Source organism: Ceratotherium simum, chromosome 22 (genome assembly GCF_057802395.1).
Source record: "Ceratotherium simum simum isolate JZ-2026a chromosome 22, ASM5780239v1, whole genome shotgun sequence".
NCBI lineage: Eukaryota > Metazoa > Chordata > Mammalia > Perissodactyla > Rhinocerotidae > Ceratotherium > Ceratotherium simum.
Genome location: NC_141921.1, coordinates 41,945,716 through 41,954,816, shown reverse-complemented (window position 1 = coordinate 41,954,816; position 9,101 = coordinate 41,945,716).

Sequence of the window (9,101 nt, the reverse complement as noted above, 5' to 3'; positions counted from 1 at the left end):
CCTGTTGTTATGCAGCTAAGTGGGGTGGAAAAGGCATGCAAGAGACCGCCTTTCCAAGTCCAGGAGACTGCCTGTCCCAACAGGGCAGCTCCTGGGTACGTTTTGAAGGCAGAGCAGCAGGATTCACTGATGGACTGGATGTAGGAGAAAGAGGAGTCCAGGATTGCAAGGTTGTGGGACTCAGCAGCTGGAGGCTGGAGCTGCCACTAACAAGGAGGGAGGACAGCAGGAAGGCCAGGTCCAGGGCAAAGCCACGAGCGCAGTCTCAGAGAGGCCACCCTTGAGGCAATGGGGCCACCCTTGAGGCAATGCGGCCACCCTTGAGGCAATGCGGCCACCCTTGAGGCAATGGGGCCACCCTTGAGGCAATGGGGCTTCCAACCAGACTATCACCACCATGTTCTTACAAAAAGGCCAATTTCTGTAGGCAATTGGAAATAGTCTATATTTTAGTCTATAGTGTCTGACATTCTAGAAACTGTCAACCACAGGAAGCAAATTTCTCTTGCCTCTGGTCTCCTGCTGATGAGGGCTGAAGTCACTCGTCTAGTTTGCAAACCTTGTATTTCTTGTTTTCACAAAGCTGAGCTTTTCCCGAGGAGGAAACCAGAGAAATTGCCCCAGGGGAGGTCACTGTCTTCTCCTGTTGGTCAAAACTGGACCAGAGCCCCCTCACCCGGTGGCTAGTGGTTAGGTTTGCACACTCCACTTCAGCAGCCTGGGAGTCACAGCTTTGGATCCTGGGTGCAGACCTACATACCGCTCATGTGCAGCCATGCTGTGGCGGCGTGCCGTATACAAAGTGGGGAGAGACTGGCACAGAGGTCAGCTCAGGGACGATCTTCCTCAAGCAAAAAGAGGAAGATTGGCAACAGATGTTAGCTCAGGGCCAATTTGCCTCACCAAAAAAAAAAAAAAACTGGACCAGAGTCCCCTCAGAGTCTCCAAAACAGGCCTAGAAATTCCAACTCACAGCCTCCCTCCAAACCAGCTCTAGAGCCAGCGAGCCTTGGTTCAAATCTGAACCACACCCTGTGACCGGCTGTGTAAGAGACTGGACAGTCTCTTCACCTCACTGTGCTCAGTTTCCTCATCTGAAAAATGGGGATAATAATGGTGCCTGGCTCGGGAATTAGTGGAGTCTGAAAATGTGTAACATAGAGTTTAATAAATATTAGATCTCATTACCTGTGTTACCGTGTGAATTTTTCAGAGGGAGGGAGGGAGACCAGTATAGGGGAGGAAAGGTTCTCCTCAGCCCTCTTAGGGTACCTGTCTGGGTCTGAAATTAAACTGACAAAGATTAACAGGATAAAGCCATACACATTTTATTGAATTTTTACATGTACTTGGGAGCTTCACAGAGAAAGAAGACCTGAAGAAGTAACCAGAACAGGAAGCTTTTATACTTTTTAGAGAAACAGCAAATGTGTGAAGAATTGATAAGACAGAAGGGTTTGGGCTAAATGGTGAAGAAGTGACTAGGAAAGATGAGGGTGAGTTTAACAAGATTGTTCATACAGATTTCTCAGCTGTAATTTCCCCATCTCTGGTGATAAGAATGTCTTCTTTCCTCCTAGGATGGGGAGGGGACCTGTCGCATGGGAGATTTATGACCTGTTTCAGGGAAGAAGGGTGGGAGTGAAGGGGGAGGTCAGAGCGACCTTCCTGCTTCTGCCATTTTCTCAAACTCCTGCTTAAGATAGTCAACAAGCCAGGGCACCATACTTTGGGGCAGCATGTCCTGAACCCCATCACCAGTCTGACCATCCATTCATCTATTCATCTATTATTAATTCTATGAACATTTATTGAGTGCTTCCTACAAGTTTTCAAAAGATTGAAAAAATTGTCAGGAAGTAAAACAGAGGTTTTCCTTCTCGGCAACAGCAGAACTGTGAGGGTCCAGTTCTCCAGGTGGTTGGGGGCTTGTGTGCACACCTGTCAGTCCAGAGACTATCAACAGGGTCAAGAAGTTGTTATAAAACATTGTCATATCTGACGTCTAAACTCAGAATCATAGATTTGAACTTGAAGGGAACTTAGAGCTCCCAGAGAGATCTTGAATTTAGAGCCTGAATGTGACAATGTGGAGGGAGACTGGAATGCCAGGTAGAGTTTAAAGAAAATAATTAGAACATCTACAAATGAAAAACACAGTGATTGAAATTAGAAGCTCAATGGACAGGTTAATTCATGGAATAGATACATCAGAAGAGAGAATCAGTAGCCTTGAAGATAGAGTTGAAGGAATTACTCAAAATGCAGGAAAAAAAGAGACAGAAAATCTGAGAGGTTAAGAAACAAAGGATAGAGTGAGAAGGTCAGACATAAATACAGTCTGAGTTCCTGAGGAGGCAATGGGAGAGGCAACATTCAAAGAGACAAGGGCAGAGAATTTTCCAAAGTGGAATGACACAAAACCTCAGATTCAGGAAGCCAAATGATTCCCAAACAGAATAAACAAGACGAAATCCACATTTACAATCATCTTAATGGAACTTGGCTCACTTCAGCACCTGGAACAGCACCGGCACCCAGGAAGTGCTTTATGAAAGGCACAGAATGGATGGATGAATGAAAACCGCAGAGCCCCAGAGACAAACATTAAGATCCCAAAGCAGCCCAGTAGAAAAGACATTGTCCTAAAAGGAACAACAATTACACCAGAGGCTGATGTCTCAGCAGCAACAACAGGAGTCAGAAGACAGAGGAATGATATCTTCAAATGGGGAGAAAAATACCGGTCAACCCATTCTTCACAGAAATAGAAAAAAGAATACTAAAATTTATGTGGGGCAACAAAAGACCCCGAATAGCTAAAGAAATCCTAAAGAAAAAGAACAAAGCAGGAGGCATCACAATTCCTGACTTCAAAACATACTACAAAGCAATAGTAATCAAAACAGCATGGTACTGGTACAAAAACAGACACACAGATCAATGGAACAGAACTGAAAGCCCAGAAATAAAACCACACATATACGGTCAGCTAATTTTTGACAAAGGTGCTAAGAACATGCAATGGAGAAAGGAAAGTCTCTTCAATAAATGGTGTTGGGAAAACTGGACAGCCACATGCAAAAGAATGAAAGTGGACCATGTGCTATTGCATTCACAAAAATTAACTCAAAATGGATCAAAGACCTGAAGGTGAGACCTGAAACTATAAAACTCATAGAAGAAAATATAGGCAATACACTATTTGACATTGGTTTTAAAGGAATCTCTTCAGATGACATGCCTACCCAGACTAGGGAAACTAAAGAAAAAATAAACAAGTGGGACTTTATCAGCTTTTATAAGACAAATGAAACCAGAATCAAGATGAACAAACAACCAACCAGCTGGGAGAGAATATTTGCAAAACATACATCTGACAAGGGGTTGATCTCCATAATATATAAAGAACTCACACAATTGAACAACAAAAAAACAAACAACCCGATCAAAAACTGGGCAGAGGAAATGAACAGACACTTCTCCAAGGAAGATATACAGATGGCCAATAGGCACATGAAAAGATGCTCAACATCACTAATCATCAGGGAAATGCAAATCAAAACAACACTAAGATACCACCTCACGCCTGTTAGAATGGCTATAATCACCAAGACAAAAAACAACAAATGTTGGAGAGGATGTGGAGAAACAGGAACCCTCATACACAGCTGGTGGGAATGCAAATTGGTGCAGCCTCTATGGAAAACAGTATGGAGATTCCTCAAAGAATTAAAAATAGAGATGCCCTATGATCCAGCCATCCCACTACTGGGAATCTATCCAACGCACCTGAAATCAACAATCCAAAGAGGCTTATGCACCCCTATGTTCACTGCAGCATTATTCACCATAGCCAAGAAGTGGAAGCAACCTAAGTGTCCCTCGACTGACGATTGGATTAAGAAAATGTGGTATATATATACAATGGAATACTACTCAGCCATAAAAAAAAGACAAAATCGTCCCATTTGCAACAACATGGATGGGCCTGGAGCGTATTATGTTAAGTGAAATAAGCCAGAAAGAGAAAGACAAACACTGTATGATCTCACTCATATGTGGAATATAAACCAACACATGGACAGAGAAAACTGGACTGTGGTTACCAGGGCAGTGGGGGTCGGGGGTGGGCACAAGGGGTGAAGGGAGTCATATATGTGGTGATGGACAAACAAAAATGTACAACCCAAAATTTCACAATGTTAGAAACCATTAAAACATCAATAAAAAAAAAAAATACCGGTCAACCTAAAATTGTGCACTAGTGAGTATCTTTCAGGAATGAGGGTGAAATGAAGACATATTCAGAGAAATGGCAACAGAGTTCATCACCAACAGACCTGCAATACAGAAACATCTAAAGAATCTTTTTGTGGAAGAAGGAAATTTTTCCATAAGGAAGATCTGAACTACACGAAGGAAATAGTAACCATGTGGTTTGGTGATCAAGAAAATAATGATATATTCAGGAGGAGCTGACCAGACACGAAGTGTTCTAAAGCCCTTTTGTGTCTGGAAGGAGGGTAAATACTGCATTAACTTTAGACTTTATCAAATTAAATATACATATTAAAATGTCTTGGATAACCACTGAAAGACTAGAAATAAAATGTGTAATTCCCAAGCCAGTAGTGGGCAAAAAAAGAATGAAAAAGAAAATTGATCAATTCTAAAAAAGGCAAGAAAGGAGAAAAAAACATGAAGTTTGACCCTTAGCAAGCACAAAAATAAGATGGTTTATATAAATATGTCATAATCATACATTTGTAAATAATTGTTTTAGAAAATTCCAGCCATATAGTGTTTATAAGAGACACACCTAAAATATATGGAGACAGGAAGGCTGAAGGTAAGAGGAAGAAAAAGTTAAACCAGGCAAAGAAGGAACAGAGCTGGTGTAGCTAAATTCATATCAGACCAACTTGACTTTAAGGCAAAGGTATTACTAGAGATAAAAAGGGCTGCGACGGAAATCACAAAGGGTCAGTCCACCAGGTTTAGGAGCAGATATTATATGCATAGGCTTAAGAAGGAATCACCCTCTCCTTCATGAATTGCTTTAGAGTTTAAAAGGCTCTTTGGCATTTATTTGTTAAACATCTGACTCTCACATCAAAGCGTGAGACAGTAGAGGAGGTGTTACCACCTCCCTTTTACAGATAAGAAGCTGAAACTGAGGTTGACAGAGTTAAAATTTCCCTGGACTAGGGTGAAACTGTGCCTTGTACCCACAAGGTTAACGAGGGAAACAGAATAACCCAAGTTTCTGAGCTTGCCTTGCAGAACAGCCGGACCGCTGATAAGAGAGGAACTTGGTAACAGCCCCCTGCCTGACTAAGCCTCTTGCAGGAACATTGAGAAGCTAAAATGACTGACTATAAACTTTAGATGTCAAAGACTGAAAATCCACCACATGCAACACATAGAACAGACAGTCACACCTGTGCCGAGGACTCTTAGAACTTCAGCCCCCAAGGCCACATGCTCCCCCTCCCCTACCTAAAACCCCAAATAAAAACCCTGTTTGTAGCTTTTCCAGGAGTTCGGGATTACAGCATTAGCTGCCGGTTCTCCTTGCTCAGCACTTTGCAATAAAATTCCTATTTTCTTCCACTACACCCAGTATCAGAGATTGGCTTGCTGCGCTAGGGGTGAGCGAAGTCGAAACTTCAGGTTCGATATAAAACCTGAGGTTCAGAGAAGTTAGGGACTTGCCTAAGGTCACATAGCAGTAGAACTCATCTTGATCACAGGTTTTCTGACTCCCGGCCCAGTGCTCTTTCCTGTCCCAGCGGGTGTTCAGAAAGGAGAAAGCATCCACTCCGGACAGAGGGAGGAAAGGGCACGGACAGCAGGGCTCGGCGGCGAACAGCACGAGCAAAGGCTTGGCCGGTGGAGAGTGCCTAGAAGGAAGCGTGATTGGGCCAAGCACACAGCACGGAGACGAGGGGTAGGGTGGATTCCAGCCAGTTTCGGAGGGACCAGAAGGCCAGCAGAGTTCTGTCTGTCTTGCATGTGCAAGAAGTTTGCACAAGGCCACGTGCCTCGCCACCGATGCGTGGCGCCGGGCCAGAGCCCTCGCGGAGGACCAAGCGTCCCCGCGGACGCCCCCCGCCCGCGCTCTCAGCCCGCGCGCTCGCGCAGACACCGGCGGCCACGCTCACGACTCGGGGCGTGGGGGCGCCCCGGGCACCTCGAGACAGCAACGGGGCGCAGGCCGGGCACGCCCTCGGACGTTCCCCCTCCCTCCCCCACCTGCCTGGGTCGTTAGCCGTGCCGCCCGCCCGAGATCCCCTCTAGGTTCAAATTCGACTACGTGAAGGAGGACCCGAGGAAGACACACGCACTGGGGGACAGGTCCAGGAGGGCAGCAAAACTGACCGCAAGTTCTGGGGGAGGTGGAGGGAGGCTCTGCTGTCCTGAATTGGACGGATGAGTGTGGAGTGGTGAAGGGGCAGACAGGTGGGGGGTGAGGAGCAGATAGATGAGCCCAGGCGGGGGTGGGGGGTGGGGAGCATTGGGGGTAGGAAGGGATACTGTGGGCTGAGCTGTCTCGAGTCTCCTTTGGAAGGAGGTGGGGGCGGGGTGGTCCTGGTTAGGAGCATGCGCTGTGGAGTCAGCCCCCCAGGGTGGCTTCTCTGCACCGCTGACCAGCTGTGGGGCCTTGGACTGGGCAGGTAGCCCCTTTAAGCTCCAGTTTTCCTCATCTCTAAAACAGGGGACCTATTTTTTAGGGCTGCGGTGCTGCATGATGCCTAACAGGGTTCAGTCGTTCATTTAACGCGGTGAATAAGCCCCTGTTATGTGCCAGGTACTATTCCATGTGCTGCGAACACGGCAGGGAAGAGAGGCAGTGGCTCCTAGTCCACTGGAGAGAGAAAAGCAAAGACGGATTTCTTCAGTCTGTAGGTGGTGGTAAGCCATGGAGAAAAGTCACGCAGGATAAAGAGAGGAGGGAGTGGGGAGGGTGCTGCGGTCAGAGAGCGTGGTCAGGGAAGGGCTCCCCGTGATGTTTGAGGCAGGACTTGAAGGAGTGAGAGAGAGAGGGAAGGAGTGCCAGGCAGAGGGAACAGCGAGTGCAAAGGCCCTGAGGTGGGAACACACACATGGCATTTTGGAAGAACAGGGAGGAGGCAGGTGTGTTTGGAGCAGAGAGAGCAGGGGAGAGGAGTAGGGATGAGGTTGGTAAGGTAACCGGGAGCCAGGTAATGTGGGGCAGGCGTCAGCAAGCTTTCTTAAAGGCCAGAGAGTAAATGTTGTAGGCTTTGTGGGCCATAGGGTCTCTGTTACAACGACTCTGCCATTGTATGGAGAGAGCAGCCATAGACCAGCCATAAACAAATAGACGTGGTTCCAATAGAACTATATTTACATAATAAACAGGGTCCTGATGTAGGGCTGTGAAGCCTTTGTTGAGGATTGAGTGGGTTGGGAGGGTTTGGGGGTGTTTGAGTTGACTCTGATCTGATTTCAGTGTTCACAGGACTACTCTAGCCACTGGGGAGTAGACTGTCAGGTGTGGGGATGGGGGCAGAAGCGTGGAGACCCAGTTAGGAGGTAAGAGGTGATGGTCGCTTGACTTGGGGAGGTGGGGATGAGGTGGTGAGCAGGGGGCAGATTCTGGACGTCTCTGGCAGGTATAGCTGATGGGATTAGCCAATGGATTGATTGCACGTGGTGTGAGGAGCGGCATCAGGGTGGCCCCAGGATTTCTCCCTGAGCCACGGGGAAGCTGGAGCTGCCATTCTCAGAGAAGGGGAGGGTAGGATCTGCATTAGACAGTCTGAAGCTGAGATCACCGGATTTGGGCATCAGGGAAGGGAGGGCCGAGCCCGGGGCCTCCAACACTCAGAACTCAGGAGGAGAGGAGGAGCCAGCAGAGGAGACGGGGAAAGAGCAGCAGGCAGGAGGGAGGGAACCCGGGAGGGAGTGTCCTGGAGTTGAGGGAGCGAGGGCCCTGAGGAGCGCGAGAGGCCACAGTGCTGCTAACGCTGCCGCCTCAGGAAAACGCAGGGCTGAGACCTGGCCCGGGGGGTGGCACCGGGAGGCCGCCTGGAGGACAGCAGCTTTGGGGTGGGGAGCCCGACTGCAGTGAGATCAGCAGAGGCGGAGGTGGGGAACTGGGATCAGGGTGTGATGAGAAGGAGAGAGATGGCCTGGACCTGGAGGTGCAAGAGGAGAGGGTTTTGTGTTTTTTTGATGTTTTTGCTTTTTGTCTTTAAAGATGGAAAAAATAACCACCTGTTTAAGTGCTGGTGGGAATGATTCAGTGAAGAAGGGGGACGTGTTGGTGATGGGGAGGGGACTTGGTGAATAGTATCTAGGAGGGAGGGGGAGGGGGCTAGAGCCGGATCCTCCGGATCCTCCTGCGGCCTCTGTGCCCTAGAGAGAGAAGGTCGTGATTTGGGGGCGGGGCCATCAGTGCAGTTGGAGGGTTTTCTTTGACCAGCGTTGTGATTTCACTGAGCGAGTGTGGCAAAGGGGGGGAGCCGAGGGTGTGCACAGGGGGTGATTATAACACTGCAGAAGGAGGGGAGAGAGACATCAAGGGGCGAGGGACAGTCAAACGTGGTGGGGTCAGAGGGTGGGGGTCTCATGAATTGGGACACTAAAGGCAGTGAGCTGGAAAGTTGGGGTGGGCTCTGAAACTGAAATTTTCAGTTTCAGCAGGAGGGGGTGCAGCTATTAGGATGACAAACCCTGGGGGACCGTGGGAGTGGATGGCTGAGGTCGGGTGAAGGGCAAGGTGGTGGGAGGGGAGAAGGTCAGGGACCCCACAGGATGGGAGTTGGGGGACCGTCTGTGTGGATGGAGAGATCACCAAGGACTTAGACAGGTGTGTGCTGGAGAAGGTGACAGCGAGCCAGCAGCTGAAATCTTTCAGGAGTGAGTGACATGACCTGAGCTTCCTGGAGCCTAGGACAGGAGAGTTTAGAGAGGAGGGAGGCAGAAGGGTCGGAAATGGCGACAAGAAGCAAAGAGGGCCCCACCCCTCCTCTGGGCCCAGTGGTCTGAGAGGAGAGCCCCCATCTGAGAGGGCTGCCCGAGAAGCAGGGTCCACAGGGGACGGCTGGGATCTGTAGCCAGTGTTAGAAGGA